Source organism: Nilaparvata lugens, chromosome 1, assembly GCF_014356525.2.
Source record: "Nilaparvata lugens isolate BPH chromosome 1, ASM1435652v1, whole genome shotgun sequence".
Taxonomy (NCBI): Eukaryota; Metazoa; Arthropoda; class Insecta; order Hemiptera; family Delphacidae; genus Nilaparvata; species Nilaparvata lugens.
In genome coordinates, this window is record NC_052504.1 from 61,371,688 (window position 1) to 61,395,990 (window position 24,303).

Here is a 24,303-nt window from a genome sequence, read left to right on the forward strand (position 1 = left end):
AGATAGAATAGAATAGAATAGAATAGAATAGAATGAATAGAATAGAATAGAATAGATAGATAGAATAGAATAGAATAGAATAGATAGAATAGAATAGATAATAGAATAGAATAGAATAGAATAGAATAGAATAGATAGAATAGAATAGAATAGAATAGAATAGAATAGAATAGAATAGAATAGAATAGAAGATAGAATAGAATAGAATAGAATAGAATAGAATAGAATAGAGAATAGAATAGAATAGATAGAATAGAATAGAATAGAATAGAATAGAATAGAATAGAATAGAATAGAATAGATAGAATAGAATAGAATAGAATAGAATAGAATAGAATAGATAGAATAGAATAGAATAGAATAGAATAGATAGAATAGAATAGAATAGAATAGAATAGAATAGAATAGAATAGAATAGAATAGAATAGAATGACTGCCTTTATTTTATACCTGGGAGGGCGAAGTTAGGGCGCAATCGGCCCTCTCAGGCTGCTATGACAAATTTTTTTGTTCAAAGTGTTGAATTTGTAAGTAGAAGCTAATGATTATCAATCAATGTACTCTTCCATTCCATTTTTGTTTAATTTATTAGTATCTTGAAATGTTGATATCATTGACACGGTTCAAGATATCGATGTGCAGGCTTCGCCATTAATTTCCTTCGAAATTCTGTATCAAAATCATGTATATAAAACATGACCACCTTCCCGTTTGAAAAAATGAAGTTGGATTCAGAATGAAGCTGGATTCGAAATGATGTTAGTTGGATCCATATGATGGATCCAAGATGGCGGACAAAGGTTTTGAAGCGACAGAAAGTATTTTTATTCAATTGGAATAGGATCTCCATGGAACCTACTCCTGTAATTATCGTCGTCGTCGTCTTCTTACAGGGGTAGGCATTAATACCTGTTCCGCCTTCAAACATTCTACCACCTTTTTCTTGGTCTGCCAATACTTCTCCTCCCTTCTGGCTTGTAAGCAATGGCAGCTTTCGGGATTCTTCCGTTTCCCATTCTCTCAACGTGTTCTCTCCACTGTTGTCGATTCTCGTCAACTTGTTGAGGTATAGAGATCACATTGAGCTCTCTACGGATATCGATATTATAAAGCCTGTCCTCTCTGGTGCATCCCTTCACTGACCTTGAAAATCTCATTTCGGTCGCCTGTAACCTGCTTCACTCCCTTCTCTTTGGTACCCAGGTTTCAGAGCCATACAAAAATGTAGGGACGGCCATTACTCTATAAAATTTGAGTTTCGTCTCTTTCCGGGCTTTGTTTTTGAGAGTTCTGTTAATAGTTCCGCATATGTACTGGAATCTGTTAATTTTTGCATTCAAGTCCTGGTCTTCCTCGTATGTAATATCACATCCCAAATATTTGAAATGTGATACCTGTTCCAGTATTCTGTTGTTGAGAACTATTCTAGAACGTATTGGAGACTTCTCAGAAACGCCATCACTTTTGTTTTGTGCAAGGAAATCTTTATATTATATTCTGAGCTCAGTAGATGGAGTTGGTATATTGCTCTTTGCAGATTGTCCTCGGATTCCTGCAATATCACTTGATCATCTGCAAACCATAATGAATTGACAACAATATTGTGTGTTAGTTGTATACCTGGGTGAATTTGTTGCTTCCACTTCCTACAAAGGTTGTCCGCATAAATATTGAAGAGAGTTGGTGAGAGAGGACAACCCTGTCTCAAACAAACATTGATAACAATTTCTTCTGAATGGGAGCCTGAGCAGTCTAGGTTTATTTTTGTCTCGCTGTACAAACTCTTGATGACTTCGACTAAATGAATCGGGAAACCTCGATTGATCAACTTATCTAACAATAATTGACGATTGACTTTATCAAACGCTTTTTCGTAGTCCACGAATGCAGGTGTGTCTCTAAATTGGATTCTACTCTTTTTGCTATGATCTGTTTCAATGAGAAAACATCGTCCATACATGATCGGCCCTTTCTGAAACCAGCCTGCTCCTCTAATAAGAGTACATCAGAGATTTTCCGAAGTCTATTGTTCAGAATTCTGCTGTACAATTCATAGACATTGTTCAACAAGCATATCAAGCACCTCTATAATTATTCAGGTCTTTTCTGCTTCCCTTCTTGAATAGAGATATTACTAAAGCTGTCATCCACTCCTCAGGCAAATAACGTAATTTCCAGCACATGTTGATTAGATGAATCAGTCGAAATTTAAGTAATGTTCCGCCATATTTTAAAAGCTCTATATTTAGCAGATCCACCCCAGGCCTTCCTATTTTTCATTTGATTGAGGGCTTCTTCCAACTCATCAATGCTTATGAGATCAACATCACTCACTGGATCCATCCGCTGGTCAATACTTTCCATGACTGGCAAATCTTGGTCATACCACAGTTCTTTGTAGTGTTCAATCCATTCATGTTCGCTCACATTTTTTATCTCAGCCATTTCTTTGACCGTACTATTGAGGTGTCTCATCCATTTGTAAGCAACTTCCAGCCTGCCAAGAAGGTCATCTTCTATTGATTAGATGAATCTATCCCATGAATCTTCATGTGCTTTCCTAACAGTTGTTTTCGCTATATTACGTTTGAGCCGATAATTTTCTTTTGTGTGGTCTGTTGGTGACTGAAGGAGTTCCTTGTATGCTTTTTTCTTGTCTGCAATAGCTTGAGAAATCTCGTCGTTCCAAATTTTCAAACCTCTTCGTCTTTTAACAATTTTTTTTCGTGCCAAGTATTTCATGGGCTACTTCTTTGATAGAGTCTTTGATATTTTTCCATTCGCCTTCAATTGTTGATGCTGTCGGTCTTGTAGAGAGCCTTTGTGTTAGTCTTGTCTGATATAAAGTTCTTATACTCTCGGTTCGCAAAAGATACACTTTGAATACTTTGTTCTCCGCTTTGTTTTGAGGTTTACTCGCTTTCCTCCATCTTGCCCAAAAATTAATTTTGGAAACCACGAGGAAATGGTCACTGGCTACATCACACCTCTATAAACTCTGGTATCCTGAACCTGTCCGGACAGTTTCTTGTTCACAATCACATAGTTAATCAGAGATCTGTATCCTCTTCCTGACCAGGTATTTGTGTATGTATTTTTTCTAAAGAATGTATTTGTGATCTTCAGCTCATTGTATGTGCAGAAGTCTCGCAAATGCCTACCATTCTCATTTAGGTGATATTTCCCAAATGTTCCTACCACCTGTGGAATCGGCTGGTTTCCTACTCGAGCATTCAAATCTCCAGCTACAATTACATAGTCTGCTTTGTTGCATGCGGTCAACTGTTTCTGTAATTCTTCATAGAATTCTATCGTAGCCTCTTTCTTCCCTTCTTCAGGAGCATACGTGCCAAATAGAGTCAAGTAACCTCTGTCCATCTTGAATCGGACCCTTATTATTCTTCCACTAACAAAGGAGAAACTCTCTATTCTATTTTTCCATCTCCGATCAACCAAGACCATCACTCCAGCGCTAGCTCTCCTATTTTGGTCTACTCCACTCCAAATTTCAATGTACTCTACCCAATCTTTTGTTCCCTTCAGCCTTCCAATTCACTCCTCTCACGTTCCATGTTGCAAAATTTATTGTTTCTGCTATTCCAAATCGTCTTTTCTTCGGCAGTCCATTTTTATTATCCGTTGTTGCGATCCCATCCGAGGCTGCTTGAAGTTTACCAGTAAGTGAAAGATTCCCCGGCCGCGTTACGAGCACTGCGCAGGTCAAGTTCAATGGTGAGGCCGCCACCTTGCTGCATCTGAACTCACAGGATTTTTATAAGGTTCACTCCCCTAGACAAGTTGCTTTAACCCAGCTGATGAGCCTTGTCTACCCAAGAAATTAGAAAAGAAAAAGAAGAAGAAGAAGATTTGTCAAGGAAGACCAGACAGAGAAAGTGAGGGAATAGAGAATAGCAAAAAGCTCAGGTCAATAGAAGAAGTTATTCTAGATATGAGAGAGTTCCAGAGCAAAATAAGATGAAGAAGGGAGATGGGAGAAGGGTTCTGGAAGTTGGAATGATGTCGCAGATAGCACAGTCTACATGTTTTACTGTGGCAACAGTCTAGATGGAGGTGACTGCCGATCTGACCACCTGTAATTATAATACTTGTAAGAGATCTCAGAGATCAATACAACAGTTCATGAGTGAGTTTTTAAACCCAGGGGGTCTCTTGTATAGGAAGCGAATCAGCTAAGTTCTACGGTATTATAGTAAGGTCCACGTTATAATAGCAGTATTTGATTAACGTTGGTGTTGCTATCCTTATCTATCATTCGACAAAGAAGATAGTGTTATCCTTCCCCAGCTCTGAAACGATGCCAGATTGTTTTTAACATGGTGGAAATATAAATAGATAAAAAAAACTATCTCAATTTATAATGTAAATTTATTATTCAATAGTTGAAAAGCAACATACGAGGGGTGATAAATACAAATAATCCATCATTTGAAATAAGAGTTAACAGTTGATATCACATCAGATATACCGTACCTATATCAGCTATCCTCTGTAGAAGGCAGAGGCAAGGAAGAATCGGCAGCGCTGTTACTCTAATTTTCTCCACTGTCATTATAACGTGGATTCCACTATAGCAATGAGACTACCTCTATGGAAATGAATATTTCTTTTAAGAACAAACGCGAATAGACTGGAAAAATTAACTACGAGCTCGCTACGCTCATGTAATGAATTTGGTGAATAGTAGAGGTACATAGTACATACGTTAATCCTAGAGTTCAGCTTCTGCATTGCTGAGACGAACTGTTTCATCCTATTATCACAGAATAATCTCGAAAGATTTTGAGTTCTCTTGAAAGATAGCAGTATTCATACTAGAACGCAAGCACGGAAATGTTGAACAGATTGTGAATAATCACGAGTTGTAGGCCCACTATCGACTGCTGCTGATTAACTGCCTATTGTTCCGAACGGTGCAACTCCGCAAATAAATGCATTATAGTGAGGTCCACGTTACAATGGCAGTAGTTTATTAACATTGGTGTTGATGTCTATCATCCGACAAAGCAGACAGGAGATAACACTATCTTTTTCCAGCTTTGCTACGTTGCTAGATCGTTTTCTAACAATGTAGAAATATAAGCAATCAATTAAATATATAATCTCAATTATGAAAATGTATTATTGAATCATTAACTGGCGTTATTGATCATTTTTAACGAAAATGAAAAGGGAATATTACATCAGGAAGAGAGCTCTGAACTATTTCATTTTATTCGAAATTCTATTATCTAAAGAAAATGCGTGAGTGATTTTTTCTGTCCAACAGCTCTATTTGGCGTAAATGTCAAAGAACTGGAGAATGAACTGAAAATCCGCGGTTTTCAAGACAACCTGTAAAAATCTCCAGGGCTACGAGGTGAACTATTTGTATTTAAGCTGTTCAATACTCGAGAATCTTTGCACGAAAAATTTAGTGTGTTTGGAATCCATTCTCCAAACGGCCCTTTTTCACTACCTCGTGATTGGACTAGTATTGGAGCTGACGCACATGACACACTAAGCTATGACCTGGACCTTAATTTGTTTGGTTACTGTCCTCGAATTTCTCAATTGATAAATAATTGCTCATATCGACTTATTGTGGGCGAAAGGATGCCATTCAATTTGCATACCACATCGAGGACAGGAATAAATTATCTCATTCAGCTCAAAGCTTGAATTTCCATCAGTCTTGGTTAGAGCGCACCACAACACGCCTCGTATAAATTGGGTTGGCTTCTACTGCTGCTTTGTTCTCAGCGTTTAGTGGTTTGTAATTCACCTCATCCAGTTTGTTAATTTTTGAGCTTTTCCAAAACTCGTCCCATTCGAAATAAATGCAATTAAAGCTGTTACCTACCCAGAATCGTCATATGAGTTGCGATCTTCACTTGTGAGAATTGATAGGAGTCAGAGTCGAGCTCCGTTGACCAAGAATGAATTCCGTATTCAATAAATCAACCTCTGAAATGCATCGCAATAACCAGGAGATCGATGTTAACACATCTGTTCCGCTGCATAATTTGGAATATCATATAAGGACATGTCCCGAATAGTGTCTCCAGTATTGCTTTAGAATTTCCAATTTGACGCGTCAATTGGTCTGAGTATTAACTTGAGGTCTAAAAAAATTGACTCCATAGTTCACTCTCTGTGTGACGTTTGCTCTTGATGATTTCGATAACTCTACCAATGATGAAGAGCTTGAGCTCTTATTAAAACTGCATCATGAGTAGAATTAGAATGTTCCAGACAATACAAGACTAAATTTTGTTGACTAATATACCTGTTCAAATAAAAAATTATTTCCATGATCCAATTTCTCTGATGTGTGTAAATATAAACTTATAAAATTCTTATCTCACTGACTCACTGACTCACTGAATCACTGATTACGATTTCTGGAAAACTACTGGATGGATTGCAACAAAACTTGGAATATAGCTTCCTTAAACGTCCTAGGTGCTCACTAAGGAATCTTTTGGCGATATTTCAACTCTAAGGATGGTTTTTAAGGGTTTAAAGTTCGTCTCTTAGCATGTATATTCTTCTTCTCCCAATCTCCTTATTATAATAGAAATGTCCATATCATATATTATTATAGATTCATAATCTATTAAGGGTACCTCTTCGAAACAGTTGTTAACTGGCAACTAAATCAATAATTTTGACAGGTTGGCATTAAGTTGAGATGACTTCATTAGGTTGGCACCAAGTTGAAGAACTAATCAAGATGCATTTATCGAGAACAAATTGATCGGGCACTGCTGCTTCAATCAGAGCTATTCCTGGGAGTATAGATAGTTTTTATTTTTCATAAAACAAACTTTCATGACGGGAGTTGCTTCTATCAAGTGATCCTATTCCATCAAGACTAATTTAATTTTGTTTGTATATCCGATCGCGATAACTGCTTAAATAATTTCGATGAAATTTAATAATTCAGTATGATATATGGAGGGTATTTTCAAAACTTCAGAAGTGTCCGTTGTGGAATCTGTTCCAAGAATGAGGAAATTCGGCCAAAATTTAACTTGGGCGGAAGAAAGGGGTTATTTATTAAAACGTCCAAATAGCTGTTGTTCCTTTTCCTAATGTAGAAGCTAATATCTTCCATAGAAGTAAGGCGCTTTTCCCATGCATCAATATTATTCTCAAACATTGATTGTTTTACCAAAGAAAATAGAAGGTATATAGAAACGAAAGCTTTCGTTATAAATATTGGAGAATATGCATAACAGTTCGTTGACTGTCAGTATTCCTCATTAATAGCATCAATGCTCCCCATTCAAACAATGCTGACACATTGATGTGAATCTTACTATAATTTGGTTACTTCAAATCAGATGAAGATAATAATGTTGATGATTGCTATTGTTTCAATTTCAATCATGTTTGACATTTTTGCTTTTGATGCCAGCTGTTATTATTATGTGAAATAAGCTCTCATTGAATGAAATCATAATCATTGAAGTGAATAATACTTAGTAAGCTATTTCTGTTTGAATATGTGTATTTGTGGATATGTATGTATGTCGGACGGATCTCGAGAATGGCTCTAACGATTTTGATTAAATCAGGAATATAGTGGGTTTGCGAAAAAAAACATTATTTTGGAACAGGTCTCAACTCTGGAAAAATTCGCTGAAGTTCCTTAAGAAAGGATTATTGGTCCCTCAAGTAGCAGCTGATCAGAAAAAAGTTTTCCATACTCTGTTGAAAACGAAAGAGAGTGTGAGCAAATGAAAAAGATTATAATAGCTGTAGTTGAGTTACCAAATTAGGCGACCTTATTTTAAAACATTGCAGTATTCTTGGAACATCTGGTATAATAGGTTCAGAAAGTGACAGGATGATAGCAAAAGAAATTCATGATCGATCTCTCCAAACATATGATAGTTGAATGTAATGTTCATTGTGAGGTGATAGAAATGCAACTAATTTCTTCAGCTTCTGTTGTATTGGTTCCTCTGTTGCTCTATGTTTGTACGCAGCCGTGGCCTTGAGAGAGCCAGTTGCACTGTTAATTCCTATTCTGGACTAAATATCACGAGAACCAATGAGAGAGGCCATCTATTGAAAAAAATCCCTGCTCTGATTAATTCTCATGAAATTTAATCCTGATTAAAATTGAACATGGTTTTGTGCTACTGGGCCTGATATTTTCATGTTTCAAAATCAGCTGAAAACTAAATCGAAAAAAACATAATATCACAAGTAAATACTAAAGTTGTCAATTTGGATGGAAATAAAATTAAGTTAAATGTTAGTTTACATCAAAATTCACATCCCTAAGCTTTTGGTTTCAAGCTAAGATCAGAAAAAATCATATAATGGTAGTCAATAATCGAAGTGAATGAACTCTATTCAAATTTATGCAAAATGACATTAAAATTACCCCACTTCAATATTTATGGTAGTGAAGTTTAAGACATGAGAAATCAGGCACAATAAATGTTATACTAACTATTATGAATGGACTCTTATGTATTAATGGATTTCCATGGAATAAAGAATCAGTGGATTGGCAGCTCTTACACTTTTGGATAAGTGAAATGAAAAGTAAGCTACAGGATATGCCAAAAATTCCAGAATAAGCAAGAGATCCATGGATACCAGAGTCATCAAATTCCGAATCAACTAAATTTGGAATTTAATCTTCAATTGCATCAAGCAAAAAAAAAAATAATAATCACAGCTAATTTGATAACTGTCAACGGGACATATTAATTGCCAATGAATAAAGTCGAGGTTGACTCTTGAACCCCGCCCAATATTCTAGAAAATTCGCTGCAATTGGACTACTATTCTATAGAGCACTTCCAACACATCAATGATTAATCGAATGATTTGACTCAATAGTTTTCATGCAAAGCTGTGGCCTAATCTCAAAAACGATTATAACAATGTTGGTAGAATTTAGATTATAATTAAATGGTTCACAAAAATAATCTTATCTTTCAATTCCCGTAGCGTAGCACGGGTGCCCTGCTAGTACTCTGATAAAAATGTGATCAAAGAATACAGAGAGTGAGTCGCCTTGTAGATTTCGGTTTCAATCGATGCCACTAATCAGCTGTCAATGATGAAAAAATTAGGTCCATTAGCATGTTATCTTGCTGAACGGAAACCGAAACGTAACCGAACTGTTCATACCCATGCTTTACAATGTTGTGTTTGTGTTAAGCTGCGTACAGACTTGAGCGCCACGAACACGCGGATTTCACTTTTCATCAGCTGATTATACCTTTATTTGTACAGAAACACTAAGGTACAGATAAAAAAACGTAGCATCAGCTGATGAAAAATGAAATGTGCGGCGTGTTCGTGGCGCTGCAGTCTGTGCGCAGCTATAAATGAAAGTCGATCGCGATCGCGACCTGAAGTTAAGAATCGACCAGGCCGTTCTGTTCGTACCCCAAGGAGAAAATCGAGGAATTCTTCAAATAAAAATGATGTAAATGATGTATTTGTTCTCTATGACTGAAATGCAATGAAATACAATCACAGTGGATTCAAATGAAAAAATTCCCATCATGGTCAAAGATTCAATATATATTTTGGAAGAAAAACTCATTAGTAATGTTACCAAGATTGGTAATTCTTTCAGGAATTGAATTATTATTTAACTTACTCTTCACTCATAATATTCCCTCTACTTTTACAAAAATAAATTGCTATGCTGAAAATTTTTAAGTTAAGACTCACCTTCGGATTAATATTAGAAGTACACTTCCTCTCGATCTCTAATGACCTTCAAGCATTTTCCAGCGCTTTCATATTATCTGCGAGCAAAGAATGATTTTTCTGAATTTACCAAGGGAAGAATGGAAAGTTTACTGAAAAGTTTTATAATTGCTCAACTGATGATTGGCTGGCTATGTAGATCAGACGTGAATTAGCATCAGGATTCTCGTGTTAAAAATTAAATGCCATGGAAAAAATCCAATGGAATTGTTATGGATTCCATCAATTGGATTAATATTCAACTCATCAACAAGTTTGTATTGAAAATAGATTTGTGAAGTAGGCTAATCTTCAACTTAAACTGTTATCAGCATTCTTCAATTGAATTTTATGGATTATGACTTTTAAAAATTAAGCAATCCAGCCTCAGAAGGCAAATGGATTATAGTAATCTTGTTATAAAGCTGGAGACTATTCCATCCTCCCATAGAGGGTGATTGAAAAGAGATGTTTCCGAAACACTGCTTCCACTTTCCTTGCCCTATCACCATAGGTAAGGGAAGTATTGCTTTCCGAAAAAATTAAGGTAGCCCAATTTCTAAATTTCTATACGTTTCAAGGTCCCCTGAGTCCAAAAAAGTGGTTTTTGGGTATTGGTCTGTATGAGTGTATATGTGTATGTGTGTGGTGTGTGTGTGTGTGTGTGTGTGTGTGTGTGTGTGTCTGAGTGTATGTGTGTCTGTGTACACTATATCTCATCTCCCAATAAACGGAATGACTTGAAATTCGGAACTTAAGGTCCTTACAATATAAGGATCCAACAAGAACAATTTCGATCTAATGCAATTCAAGATGGCGGCTAAAATGGCAAAAATGTTGTCAAAAACAGGGTTTTGCGCGATTTTTTCAAAAACGGCTCCAAGGATTCTGATCAAATTTATACCTAAAGCTTTATTGATAAGCTCTATCAACTGCCACAAGTCCCATATCTGTAAAAATTCCAGGAACTCCGCCCCATATCTATGCAAAGTTTGATTTTAGATTCCTGATTATCAGGCTTCAGATACAATTTGAACATAAAGTTCCAAATGGAAAAGATTTATCATGAAAATTTCTACAATTAATGACTGTAACATTTCCACCTGAAATTTAAAATGAGCTTAAAATTCGAGAAAATGTGATTATTTCAATTGAAAACTGTTGGCAACTGTTGATTCTATTGAATCATTTACTATGAAGAGATAGCAGACTTCGTGTGTCTCCAGCGTTATTGTCCTGTCAACAGCTGGCTTGGATCTTTGAATAGTAAACTTGAGATACGCGTGAACACTAGCGTCAGGTGATAAATTTTCATTAAGGCAAAGAAAGTTGTGTGAGTGCGCCACACCAGATTTTTTTGTTTCTCTTGGGGTTTAATATATTTGTTTCCCCATGTCTCATAATTCTCCATAGATCTGGTTTCCCGGTGAACTACGAGCCAAACTGTAGAGTATAATATTGTATAAACTACACAGTATGCAGAGAACAGAAATGTACAATGATGGTTTGCATCTGGTGGCTACGCTACACAAACTCCTTCGCTGCTTTGAATAAGTGAGCAACGAGGAATGAATAGCACAGGTGTTCTGACAATAGGTTACTCCAGTCTTATAACTTATAAGTAAATGGAAGCATGATTCACACTGAAAGTAGATTTATTTCCGAAATGAATGTTCTGAAAAGAAAAATGTGTTTTACTCCAACTGTAGGTGGATATTGAATAATGAATGTTTCAATTGAACGAACAAGGTGTTGTTTTGTCAGGTTGCATTGAAAGTAATGATCTGAACCATACATTACATAATGCGGAAAACAGGGCTGGAAACTTATCCAAACCCTTTTTCCGTCTCCGATCTGCAATTTAAAGCTGGTGTGACGAATCATGACATTTATCTTTTCGTTCAGAGCCTTTGAATGATACGATATCTGCTCCCCACTCATATACGTTCACCATGCTGGAAGATTTGGCATGAACAAGCACTATTTTTCAAATTTCATGGCTTTGGCACTTCTGCTTTCCTTGTTCTGTAGAATCGTTTATCAAATGGGATTTTCTTGCTTGGTCGTGATAATACTCAAGAAAACCAAAGAATTCCTCAAACCTGATAGATTTGTCTAGACACTTCAATAACCACTTATTGAATAATATTATAGATGCTAACCGAGTTCTCCCTTTTATGCCATTAAACTACCGTACACAGTATAATGGATTTATGTTATAAAATATGATCACCCTTGACTGTCATGAAGAGTTTATTATATAGAGAAGATATCTTGCCTCTTTCCTGGAAGATTCAAAATTCTGAGAAATATCTAACTTCTAGTGGTCAACCTTATCTTCCACCTCATAATTTGAAAATCTCATATTTTGATGCCTCCACAAATGTAGATTATTGTATGTTGTATTGTATTATATCATATTGAAAAAAGCAGCAGAAATGTATGCCAATTCAAATGAATCTTTTCTAATGTCTCAAAACGTCTCTAATGAATTCTATCAAAATTGATCCTAAGAATATTAATGTATCTTGTTTATTGTATTATCCCGTCATTGATGTGTAGCAAAAACGGTTATTGAAGTATTGAAATTCCGAATTAGGCGATGAAGGTGAGCCATAATAAATTGGAAGATGAAAGATAGAACAATTAAGAAAAAATCCATTGATGGTAGAGGAATTTCAAAGTGTTTTCTTGTATTACCTGTCTGTTTCTGACACCGGTTAGTAAAAAGGTGAGCACTAACTAAATGCTTCGAGAACTTTTCTTGCAACATTTAATAGCCGTTCACCACATTGACGTTATCACAGGCTCATCTTCTACATCCTCTCAAGCTTTTTGTTCTGCTGTTGTTTCATCACTTTAGGTAAGTTGATGCCTACACATTTCTTCTCATCTCTTCTACTCTCAAAGCACGATCTTCTTGGAGAATTTCATCAGGAAACTCAAACGTTGGACAAGAAAAAATTCAACGCGCTCCTAAATGAATTGCCTGAGTTTTTGTGCGAAAAAGACGCGAGAAGTAAAACTCTCCACTTTACTTCTTCAATTTGATAATTTCTTGCTATTGTACTTCCAAACACATTGTTATGCCTACGAAAGTCACTATTTTGTCATTTATCGAAAAAAAATTAAATAAAAATGTTTAAGTTACTTATTGTTAAAAATAATTCAAATGTTATAGATTGCAGTGTATTCCCAGTAATGCGATGATTTTAATTATTGAAAGTTTTCAATGATTTCAATTTCATACATGTATTTTCTTGAGTGATGATTAACTAATATTCCTTTTTCTGTAATATTCACTTGAATTTCAAAATATAGTGACGCTTCTCATAATGAATTATGAGGCAATCTGTGATATATGTATCTTTGTTTTGAATCAGCATACAAATTTATATCTTTATCGGAAGCTGTTTCAATGTACATTGTTATTACTCCCGTGTCGTTTCTTCAATCAATAATTCGATTAATGAGTCTAGAAAGTCCATAATTTATCTGAATAAGCTGTGATTTGTTGTTACAATCATAATCAGAGACGCATATTATTGATGATGCAGGTTTAGGAGCTGCAATATATACAATATATTCTATATAGATGGCAATACTCAATGAATGATTCCCAACTTTCAAGGAATACGAGATCTATCATGGATACAATAGAGCTGATTCAAGTCATGGAAATCGGAAATAATGGAGGCAGATAATGTTTTATACTTGATCAGAAGTATGTCAGGAGAATGGGAAGAGTTGAGGATTCTGAAACTTGCTTTTCTCATGCAGGCTACACATTAGAATGATTACTCCTTTGTATGCGTGAGATGTGTGTATTCTACTTCATCTGAAAGACATTTCTGTCTACAGAGTAAATGAACCTTCAAAGCATCAGACGAGGGCATCTGAGAGTATGTATAGTCCTTTTAGTCGATTTCGAATGTGGGTTACTCTTCAGACCTCACTCAAACGTTGACTACCTAAAGAGCATAATCCAGTGAAGTAGTTTTCAATTGTTTCCCACTCGCTAAATTTCCAATTATAGTAATATTTAATTGAAATATTGAATTTTATTTTGATCTGTATTGGATTTGATCCTATGATGAATGTGAGTGATGCGATAGGATTGACTGTCAAACTTATTCAAAATCCTGATTTCAAATAATAGATTATTTGCAATTCATTGGTAATATTGATCTATGATGAACTTCTCACCCTATTGATACTGGATTATTCAGTAAAAAAGCTTTCAACAAATGTTTTTTGTAAATTTTCCATCAATTTTCATAAAGATTTATCTTATTTTTGGAATGTTGAAAACACGGTTTCTCATCATTCATACTTATATCCCAAACTTTTTCATGATTTGTCCCGACTTCTAGGCTTCGTTTCCAAAGTAGTCCCTGATCAAAATTTTTGATTGGTATTCAGTTTCATCATTGAAATGGGAAATGAGTTTTGGATATGTAGAGTCGTAGTATATTTGGAGCCCACTGTCACAATTCACTGAAGACGTTCTCTGGATAAACTCCACCAATCCGTTTTTGTTGTAATAAGCTTTGGTTGCTGAAATTGTTGACTAGCTGATGTCAGTTACTCACACAGATTGATAGAAGAGAGCGAAACTTGATTGCATCGATCAAAATTTTCTCTGAAATTTTCGAATATTAAAATTCAAAGCTTATCCATTTGCATGCTTGTCATCTGTGGTTCTCCTCTATTCCTATTCCAGGAAGGTCTTTGAAATTCTAGTTGTTCAAAAGAATTTGGTATTTAGGCTTAGTAATTCATCATATTTTGTATTAATGCTCACTATTTATATTAGATTTCATTATATTGTATTACATTACAATTCATTATGAGACTGTTTGAATTGGTAGAATTACTGTTCTAAAATTGATATTTTCAGGGACATTTGAAGAGGTGAAATAATGTTCAGTCGAAGGATTGAGAACATTTTCACTGGAGATTCAATTTCGAAGATTACAAAGATTGTTCCATTAGTATTAACTTGACTAGTAGTGCACGTTGAGGTGGAATCAGGTACATCGTTGATTATTTCTAATGAAATAAGGAGTCAAACTTCAACGATATCAGTCTAGTAAAAACCAACTTTTTCTCAATGGCGAGAATATCTTAACCAAGAATTTAATTGGCAAACTTTGAACAGGAGAGCTGGAATAATCAGCATGCGAATCTCATTTCCCCTTCATTACACATACAAACAACTTTGATTCACCAAAGAAATCACACCAAGCTTGCAATCATGGCCAGAAAACTTTATTCGGTTTGTACTAAAAATAGTTAGTTAGTCCTCTTGTCTTGATAACTTTTACCAGTTCCCTTATTGGTGTTAATAATGATCCACAAAAATATGTTGGCAACTGCAAACGTATTTTAATTTCCCAAGGGTTGGAAAGGAGTAGAATGTAATATAATATTCTTCTGTGATTTTCTGCTCGTATCTTCTCATTCAATAAAAATAATTTGTCATTCCAAAAGTAAGCTATAGGAATGCTAGAAACGCCTGATGAGGAATCAAAGTAATGATTACACAGACAGGTTTATTACGCTCGTGACATATCGATAATCGATGAAGGAGCAATAGGCATTAATTAATTGGTTCCCAAGTAGCTGAAGTCTCTCACTTGATCTAATGGTTGGTTGTCTAGCGATTTTCGATCTGACTGGAGACTTTCCTCTGAATGCCATTATATTGAATTTTTAAGGTGAGATTCTGAAGTCCGACCCAATTTCGTTGAGCTTGAAAAGTGCATATTGGAGTTCATCTTCCGTGTTAAAAATGATAAATTAGGAGATAATTTATGAAAAATTCAGTGCTAGCAGACCAAAGTTTATACTCTCCGTACATCAGAAACATCAGATTAATCCATTATTTTTTATATAATTTTTTGAACAATAATAACTTGTTATGAATAATAAGTGAAAAAGATTTGAGGGAATATCTATTATATTTTGTAGTTGGAGAAATATTAGCGTGGATCTGAGTGCCAAAACGTTGATGCTGCAATGACTTCGTAGCTATCGATTGAAACTAATGCGATTCTAGACGGCAGAAAATGCGATTCATCGTGGATGAAATTTCTGTGAAGACTACAAAGCACCAGGGAAGCTCATAAAAATCTCTTCATCTTCTCTGTGAGAAAGAGATCACACATCTCTCCCCTGATAGCATTTCATATTTTGCCGTGAATTCTTTTGTCGCGGTAGCACCTGAAGGTCATCGATACAATGCATCGCCAAAGCTCGAATAATGGGACTCTGGATCTCAAATTCAAAGAGAAGTATCATTGTGAAGATTTGGTTCAAGGGTATGTGGTTCAGTAGATTTCCTATCAAAAATGCATCGCAGAAGAATGAAATGCACTTTTATTTAGAGTTGCTGCTGTCCTAAAACTGTATAGATTATCGAAATTCACTCCTTTCTATAACTTAATACGAATGGATATAGTAGTGAGTGTGGATGCAGTTAGTTTTTGGATGAAACTACCTACGTTAGAGCAGGAATAATCCATAAAGTAGGGAAAAAGCCTTTCAAATGAGATCCACATCCATAGATTCACGCTATGATATTTATACGGATGATATTTTCTCAGAGCGTTTTATACTTATTTTCTTTTGAATATTTTAATATTCTACTTTTCTTGTGATATTCGAATCTTTTATGTGTTTCTGAGCTCTCCGATGTCCACTTTTGTGGCTCTCTTCACAGAGTGTTTCAGAACTCCCTTCCATTCTAATGGATTGTTTCTGGGTAAAAATCATACCTCAATATCATTTTCAAACCGTCCGAAAGTCCTAAGTTACTCACGCAGCCATAATTTTTTTTCACTTATCAATTTTCCCGATTAATGGCAGAATATACAAAGCGAAACTTTGCACAGACATTAATGACAACTAGACTTAGCTACAAAAAAACTATGACAATTTTTCAAATTCATAAAGGAAAATGGCGGATGTTAAAGATTTTATTTCTCTAATAACAAAACAAAATCCGTGTATTTCACAGAAATGTTATTATGCTAGTTATATTAGAAATTACAAAATTACATTTTAAACAACCGCCATTTTGTATCATGAATTTGGAAAATTGTCATTATTTCATTGTAACTCTGTTCAGTTGTCATAAATATCTGTGCAAAGTTCCAATTCCATATGCCCCGTAATCAATTAGAAAAAAAATTGTAAGTAAAAACATTTAAAGGGGGCTGTGTGAGTAACTAGATGAGACTTTCGGACAGTTTGGAAATTATATTTAGCTATGTTTCCTACCCAGGAACAATACTTTGGAATATTGATAGGGAAACACTCTGTATACATACATTATATAAACTGTTGGACAAAAATTCACTGTAGCATAATTTGTCGTTATTCCCCTTCAGTACTTTACTAAGTATTCCTAATAATTCAGTGATATTAGACTTGCAAAGTCATGAGTATGAAAGATAAAATCATTTTGCATCATTATCAGTATCAAATCTCCTGTATAAAAATTAAAGTTTGATTCAAGTGTGAGGGAATACACATTCTGAGTAGCTAATCCAGAAAACAAAGGCCTGATAACTAGGATTGAGAATAAAGGCGCAAATAGACCGAGTATAAGGTGCGTAATGGATTGTAATTTCAATCGATACCGCTAAACAGTTAGCAATTATGAAAACATTTGGAGTCGTTGATAAAGATAACTTAATACTATATTTATATAATTATTATAGAAGTATGATTGCGATTACAACTTCGAGGTCACGGAAAGCACACTGACCTGTCCATTTTGTTCGTATTTAAGAGCTGTACTGCTCTTTAGTTAAATAAGTGCCTTCATTAATCTTCTTAGTACTGCTATAATTCAAATTAACCACTGCAATTATAAGAAAAATTAACTACTGACAATTCCGAAGAATATGAATTCTTTGAAGCCTTCAATTTCACAGAACTCTCTATAAGGATTACATTTAGAGGGAGTAGTTTCACAGTTCACCTGGATATTTTATGAGTTTGATAGTCCCAAAATCTCTCACCAGCTAAGGCTCTGTGGTCAAGCAGCTACAATCTTACCATCATATTCCTTATTGATATAATAAGCTCTATAGGTTTTCCAAGAAGAATTAAACGAATTTGCAGTCGTTTCAAAAGACATCATGCATATTTCAAAGCTGTTTTCGAATAGGATTCTGGATACCATCGTACACTGCATCCTGCATGAGTGGGTTTTGGAGACGAAAGGATGCAGCAATCAGCCCTCATTTTGAAACAGCTTTACGAGAATCAAAGTCGGTGATTAGAGGACCGTGAGGCGAATCGTGCTACCCAGGGAGTGAACTCATTATCACTTGCCTTTGCCAGCACCCACTCGATGACCCTTTGACAACCTACGTATGCTAAGGCTAAGGAAGGACCAACCAGGCGTGGATCACTCAGCAAGCAGACCATCTCATTTTCGGAGGAGTGATTTTCGGTTGAGGAATTTCAGAGGATGAGACACTGGAATGCAACCAGGTATTCTAACAACAGGTCAATGGTTTTGCATCAATCTTGAAGAAATATCTCGATTTCTGTTTTATATCATGTTGATATACTGAGAAAAGATTATTTTTATAACGAATACACACGTTTATGTATTGATGATTGGATGATTTCTGAATTTTGAATAATTCGAAATTATTCGAAATATTATCCGAAATATCTATTCTATATTTCTGATATTTTATTTGTGTATGGAAATAAGGGTTTAAGTACACTCAACAATAATTCTTCCATTTCTTCAACAAATTTGTCTCATGACACATGAATTTGAACCGCCTCGACGAGCTGAAAATGATAGGATTAGCACGAGGAGATCTTATCATTTTGTCGAAAGTTATGAGTGTTTGAAATTTTTATTCAAACGTCTTATACACGCCTCTCAACTAAATTAAGTGCATCTAATGGGTGATTCTGATAGAACATGATCTTATTAACTTATAATATCATTGTCGAGATTTCAATGTAGGGACAATGAAGGTTATGATTGTTGAGCCTAACAATATATTTGTTGTTTTTCAAATACAAGGAGCATTGCTAGCAGGTGTGTCTGAAAATCTATATGAGATAGAGCGCTCTAGCTGTTCTCAGGTTGTAGATCACAGAATTATACTTGTTGGTGGTGACAATCGGAAGATATTGTTCATTAAAACTAAAATTCATAACACAAATTTTTTCTCAAAATTTTACTCATATTTGAAAAATTTCACTCAGTACTCATTAAAGAGAGCTCAGAATGATCACATTTTATTCGGAATTTTAAAATCTAGAAGGAAGGCGAGAGCCGAGAGTGAAGTTTTCTGTCGGATTTTGCGGGAATAGCTGAGAACTGGAATAAGAACCGAAAATACGAGGATTTAGGGACACTCTATATTCAGTACAGAAAATTTTGCATGAAAAAATTGGTTCTAGACTTCTTTCATATATCCAAACAATATATTAAAAAATCAGAAGTACGTTATAATTATATTGCAAGCACCAATTCAAATAGTGACTGGACTCGGAAAGCATAATGGTATTTAGGTAAGTTTGTATTATTTTCTCATAGTTATTGTGAATAGTATCATATTGGAAAAAAATGGACTGGAATTTAAAATTTTGTTAAGTAGTAGGCTGAAACTTATTCAATCTATTCTAATCACAACAAGTTTTGTGATATTCCAAGCTCATACTTTCGATTACAATATTTCTCCTTAATAACAGATTTCGAGCTGGTTGATCCTGTCATTTGAATCACCATACATGTTTCATACAACTTGTAATGGCGCATTATGATATCGTGGGATGAATATTTTTATAAATTTGAGATGAAATGAACTATTTTCATTGAAATTTGTCATTAATAATATGATTTTTGAATAAGTTATCTCTACAATAATTACTTCCGGGGAAGGCGAATGCCACTAAGTTGCTGCTATCCTCAATAACTATGAGAAACTTGCATGCAACTCATAATGAGAAATTAAGTTAGTGTATTTCCGAGCAGAAGGTTGTGACTTGAGCTTGAAATAGGTGAGAGTATATCAAATGCAAGTGACATGCATTGGAGCATTTAAGCGGACAGCGCTCCCATTCACAACAACGTCAAGCCGTGGAGCTTGTCGATGCCTGAACAACTTGAGGCATTGAAGGTTAATCGTCTGTAGAGCTGTGAAATTGAGATTGCGAAGGAATCCAGGGTTGTAGTGGAGGTGTTGGTGGAGGGGGGGGGGGCTGAAATGGGCGTCGTTTGAGAAGTGAGCGAGGGACATCAAATGTCTTTCAGCAGAAGGGAGAATTATGCAAATCTGTTTCTCTGTTTGCTAACCTATACATACTACTTGTGCTCAATTCCAAGGTGAGAGAAGGCGATGGAGTGCAAAATTTCATCGTTGATGCGAATGAGAAGGAAAACGATGAAAATTGACTCGAAGCTGGAAAGGCAATTGCAAGAAAATATGGGGAAATGTGGAAAGTGACAGAGCTGAACGATGTAATGCGTTTGATTAAGATGAACTTATTCTGCAAAAAAAGTGGAAAAGACGAGAAAAATCCCAAGGAAAGACAGACGTTCCGAGGAGAAGGATTAAGTAAACGCAGCATAAGACATCTCATCTGACAGTTGAACATCTTTCTATTTCACGTTTCTGGTGCGAGACGATGCATTTGTGAAATGAAAATGAAAAAATGAGTCACCCTGATACGCCTTGATTCAAACAAATAATGTTCAAGTGGTCTGATATTATTTCAAGTCTGTCTCTGCTCCTTGAAAATTCTAGTGGAGATTAATTTATTATGAGTGATATTTCCCATGAATTTTGAGGTCATATAAAGAGGGGAATTTTAAATATGTTTTATCAAAACGGAATTTTGAATAGATGTTATGTCTAGTAATCTCTATATATTTAGAAATCTCCAAAATGTCTATTATTCATTCAATGAATTGAATTCAACTCTTACATTTAGAATAGAATATTTTCATTCAGGATAGAATTTTACTATCAATTTTATAAACTAAGATGATGGATTATGTTCTACAAATAAAAATATGAGGTTGCACCAACAGTATTCAATCTTTTCGTATTATAGAAATTGTATTCAAGTACTGATAGATACAAGGAAAAAGTTTTCAATATTCAGAACACCTGGAAGTATTCTCTGTAAGTTGTAGAATAGATGAAAACTATGAGTTATCTATTATCTATTAACCTCTCAACAATGTTCTTCTCAACTTGAAAACATTCTCAAATTACTGATGGCACTATCAGTCACAACTCTCCATGGAAAACGTTTTAGATTGAAAGATAAGATGATCAATTTGTAGAAGAATGCTTGTCACATCACAAATCTGTTCAGTCACATAATGTCCAGTTACTGAGAAGGATAATATCAAGAACGATATTCCAATGAATAAATATGGAGTATTCACCTGAAAACGAAAGGTCTCCAAATGCGAGTTTGATAGCAAATTATTCCCTCTTCAAAATGATTTTCAGTTTTCTGTCAATGAAATATTGAGATACATTACAACTTAACAATGTTTATCTCAACAGACCTTTTAAGGTTATCGAATCCGATAATGGTTAGTACAATAATATTGATTGTCGAAGCTTCTCTCCTTCAATGTCATTGAAATACTTCTGAAAATTCTGAATGGATTTCAGAAGAATATCAATGGAGTGATTATGAAGTATTTTTTGAGTATCAATTTCATTTCAATAATGATCAGTTGAAGAAGATTCAAGAGAAGTACGCTAATGGAGGTAATGATGTTTATAGTATTAGGAGAAAATACCCTAGCTCTCTCATAATACCGGTCGCGTCCCTCAAGCAAGACTTGTTCGGTAGTGTGTTATTAATGCATTAATGCATCTCCATCACTCCACGGTAATGGACCACCTAATGTGCTGACGGCTCCTATATGAGAACCTATAAGTCCTCGTTCACCTTACCATATCTTATAAGTATGGTTGTACTCTACACACAATTTCCTGCATGTATGGGAAAAAGTAGATGCATGCATGACTAGATCATCTTCAGACTTTGATACACATATTCACGGCACCCCGGGCTTTTCTCAATCGCGGAGAAATGGTATATTCTCAAATATAGGCACATCATCTCTCCAATTTCCAATGAAAATATCAAGTTCTATATATCTAGATCTATATCAGAAAAAGACTCACTATAAAATTCGCACTAATGATTTGGAATTGAATATTGATACCTAGTTTCAACTCAAAACTTTCGAAAAGGAAAAAGCGATGAAACAAATTGGAAGGAATTGAGCCTTTATTCGATACCGAACAATATGAAAGTTATAACAATTTCACTTAAATATGCTCATGTATAATAAATAAATTTAATAAATTGGAAGATTTTATTCATGGTCCAATATACAATGTACATACAGTTGATGACATTCAATTCCATCACAATTTTCATGTGAATAAGTATCTATTCAATTTTTTTCATATTAACAAGCACCAATTGAATACTTGAAACACCTAATATTACCAAGTCATATAATATGCATCAATATTGACATTTCGAATATCTTCTTCTTATATAAGTATACCATATAATATATAAGCCTATTCTCTATTCTATAATCATGGATGAGGAATATTAAATAAAACGAAGAAATGTAGCTGAGAATAAAGGCGCTTCAAACAATGTGACAAAAGGAGCATCTCAGTGTGTATGTCACTTATGAGAGTCTCGTATACTTTGTTCATCACTTTTTGCATCAAAATTGAGATCTCTACTCCTTGGTAGAAGAGAGAGAGTAACAATTCCATTTATAGAGGTACATACTCGCTTTTAATATTTCTGCAAAAGTAATACATGCTCATAGAAATGACAATTTTTCAATCCTTCATATTGATCACTTTTCTGCTGAGATTAAAACAAAAATAAGCAAATTGAACACAGCAAAACTAATTTTTCTGGGAAGAGTTTTGATTTTGCTATCGTGTGCTATTGAGAACTTAATTGGTTTCTAGTCCAAAAGATCCATTTGAGGTATTATTCTCTGGTCAGTAAACATAATAAAGGATAAAATTGTTTGAAGAGGAAGGAATATATATTCACATTGTTTTTCTTTTTTTTGACAATTTCTTAGTCTTTTTCATTCAATATTCACATTGTACCTGGAGTATTCATGATAATGATAGAAGAATAATATATTTTAGAAAATAATGTGCTATAGACGTGAGTTGAATCTCACAGTGTGTTATAGTCTCACTGGTCATGTGTTTTGTTTCCTGTACACATAACATTCATGATTATTGTCTAGATTCGTATTTCGGATGGTCACGTTGGTCAGAGGCCCTGATCAGTTGCGATCTGAAAAGTATCACACCAGACCTGAGTCAGCCAGGTCCCTCGATAATATTATTATAATTTTCAACAACTCACGCACAAGTTATGCGGGCCTATCCATGAATTTTTCCAATGTCTTTTCTCTCTTACTGAAAATTGGACAACAAATCTTCATGAGTTCATTGCACATTTTCAGATTGGAACTGGTCTTGACAATTTTTGAAAAATTCAGTCTTTTTTGTGCCATGAACTCATCTGGCCATAATAAGCCAACTAAATATTATTTATATTCTCATAGTCATTCATTCACAAATGCTTATGCGCACTGGATCGTGAAATTGAATAGAGAATCGTAAAATTTCCCTTGGATATCAGTGATAAGGCAATTATTTTTTTTTGGAACAGACTCAGACAGAATATGAACTTGCTAAAATTTTTTTATGAAAACTCAATGCCGATAATTATTCTTCCTTCCTCCAAAATGACATCCTATATTTCTGCCTTGCGATGATGAGGGATTCTCTGGCTCAAAATCGGATTTCTCTTCATGATGAAACAGACAACAGGCTTGAGAGAATACGGTCTACAATGACACATTGCGGATTGTGGATATTCATCAGATTGATGAAGATAGATCCGAATGTTATCTCTTGTACAGTGCAGTATGTTTGTCAACGATGAGTAATAATTGTTATTCCATGGGCATACTGTTCCAGATTCAGCAGAGATGGAAATTATCGGATTATGTCTTGTCAAACGGGATTTGTCGGTCGGAAAATCATTCGTGCGAAGGAAATGGGATGCGCAATTTAATAAATAGGAGCCATGACGTCGATGAATTGCTGCTCACCAAGTGGAGAATGGAGAGAGAGAAGGCTAAAGAAAAAGAGAGATGGAAGGAGAAGGGAGAATGAATCGTAAACGGCACTTGGTCCTTCTCAATAAAAAACCCAAGGCGCAATACAGCCGTCATTATAAAATATTGTACGTCAAATTGGTTTTTCTTTCTTTCACCACCTTCCTCTTTGGATAATGCATATTGCTTGATATCGTGGTGCTCAACCAGCTTCACATTTAAATACACTTTTAATAACTCGGAAAATGTCCATCCTTCGAATTGGCATGAATAATTTTGCTTAGAATAAAACTCATATCAAGCTTGATCTGAGATTTCCGCTACTGCGAATGTTGACAACACTGATTAATCTCCTTCCACCTCACTTAATTTATTCTTTTTTTTCA

At 35.0% G+C, this 24,303-nt stretch overlaps 1 protein-coding gene across 12 annotated transcripts in view; it reads right to left on the reverse strand.

Annotated features, from left to right (window-relative positions):
* The window catches only part of LOC111047531 (neuropeptide CCHamide-1 receptor), a 190,420-nt gene that overhangs the window by 111,195 nt on the left and 54,922 nt on the right, over positions 1-24,303 (reverse strand). For 3 of the 12 annotated variants that reach the window (XR_005572604.1, XM_039438744.1, XM_022333296.2), the window contains exon 1: positions 9,709-9,779. The exons of 3 other annotated variants lie outside the window; for them this stretch is intronic. The gene's annotated coding sequence lies outside the window, so the exon portion shown is untranslated. Of the gene's footprint in view, positions 1-4,491; positions 4,870-9,708; positions 9,788-24,303 lie in introns of those variants that run through there. 6 more of the 12 variants (XR_005572606.1, XR_002605861.2, XR_005572607.1 and 3 more) reach the window with 6 other exon arrangements.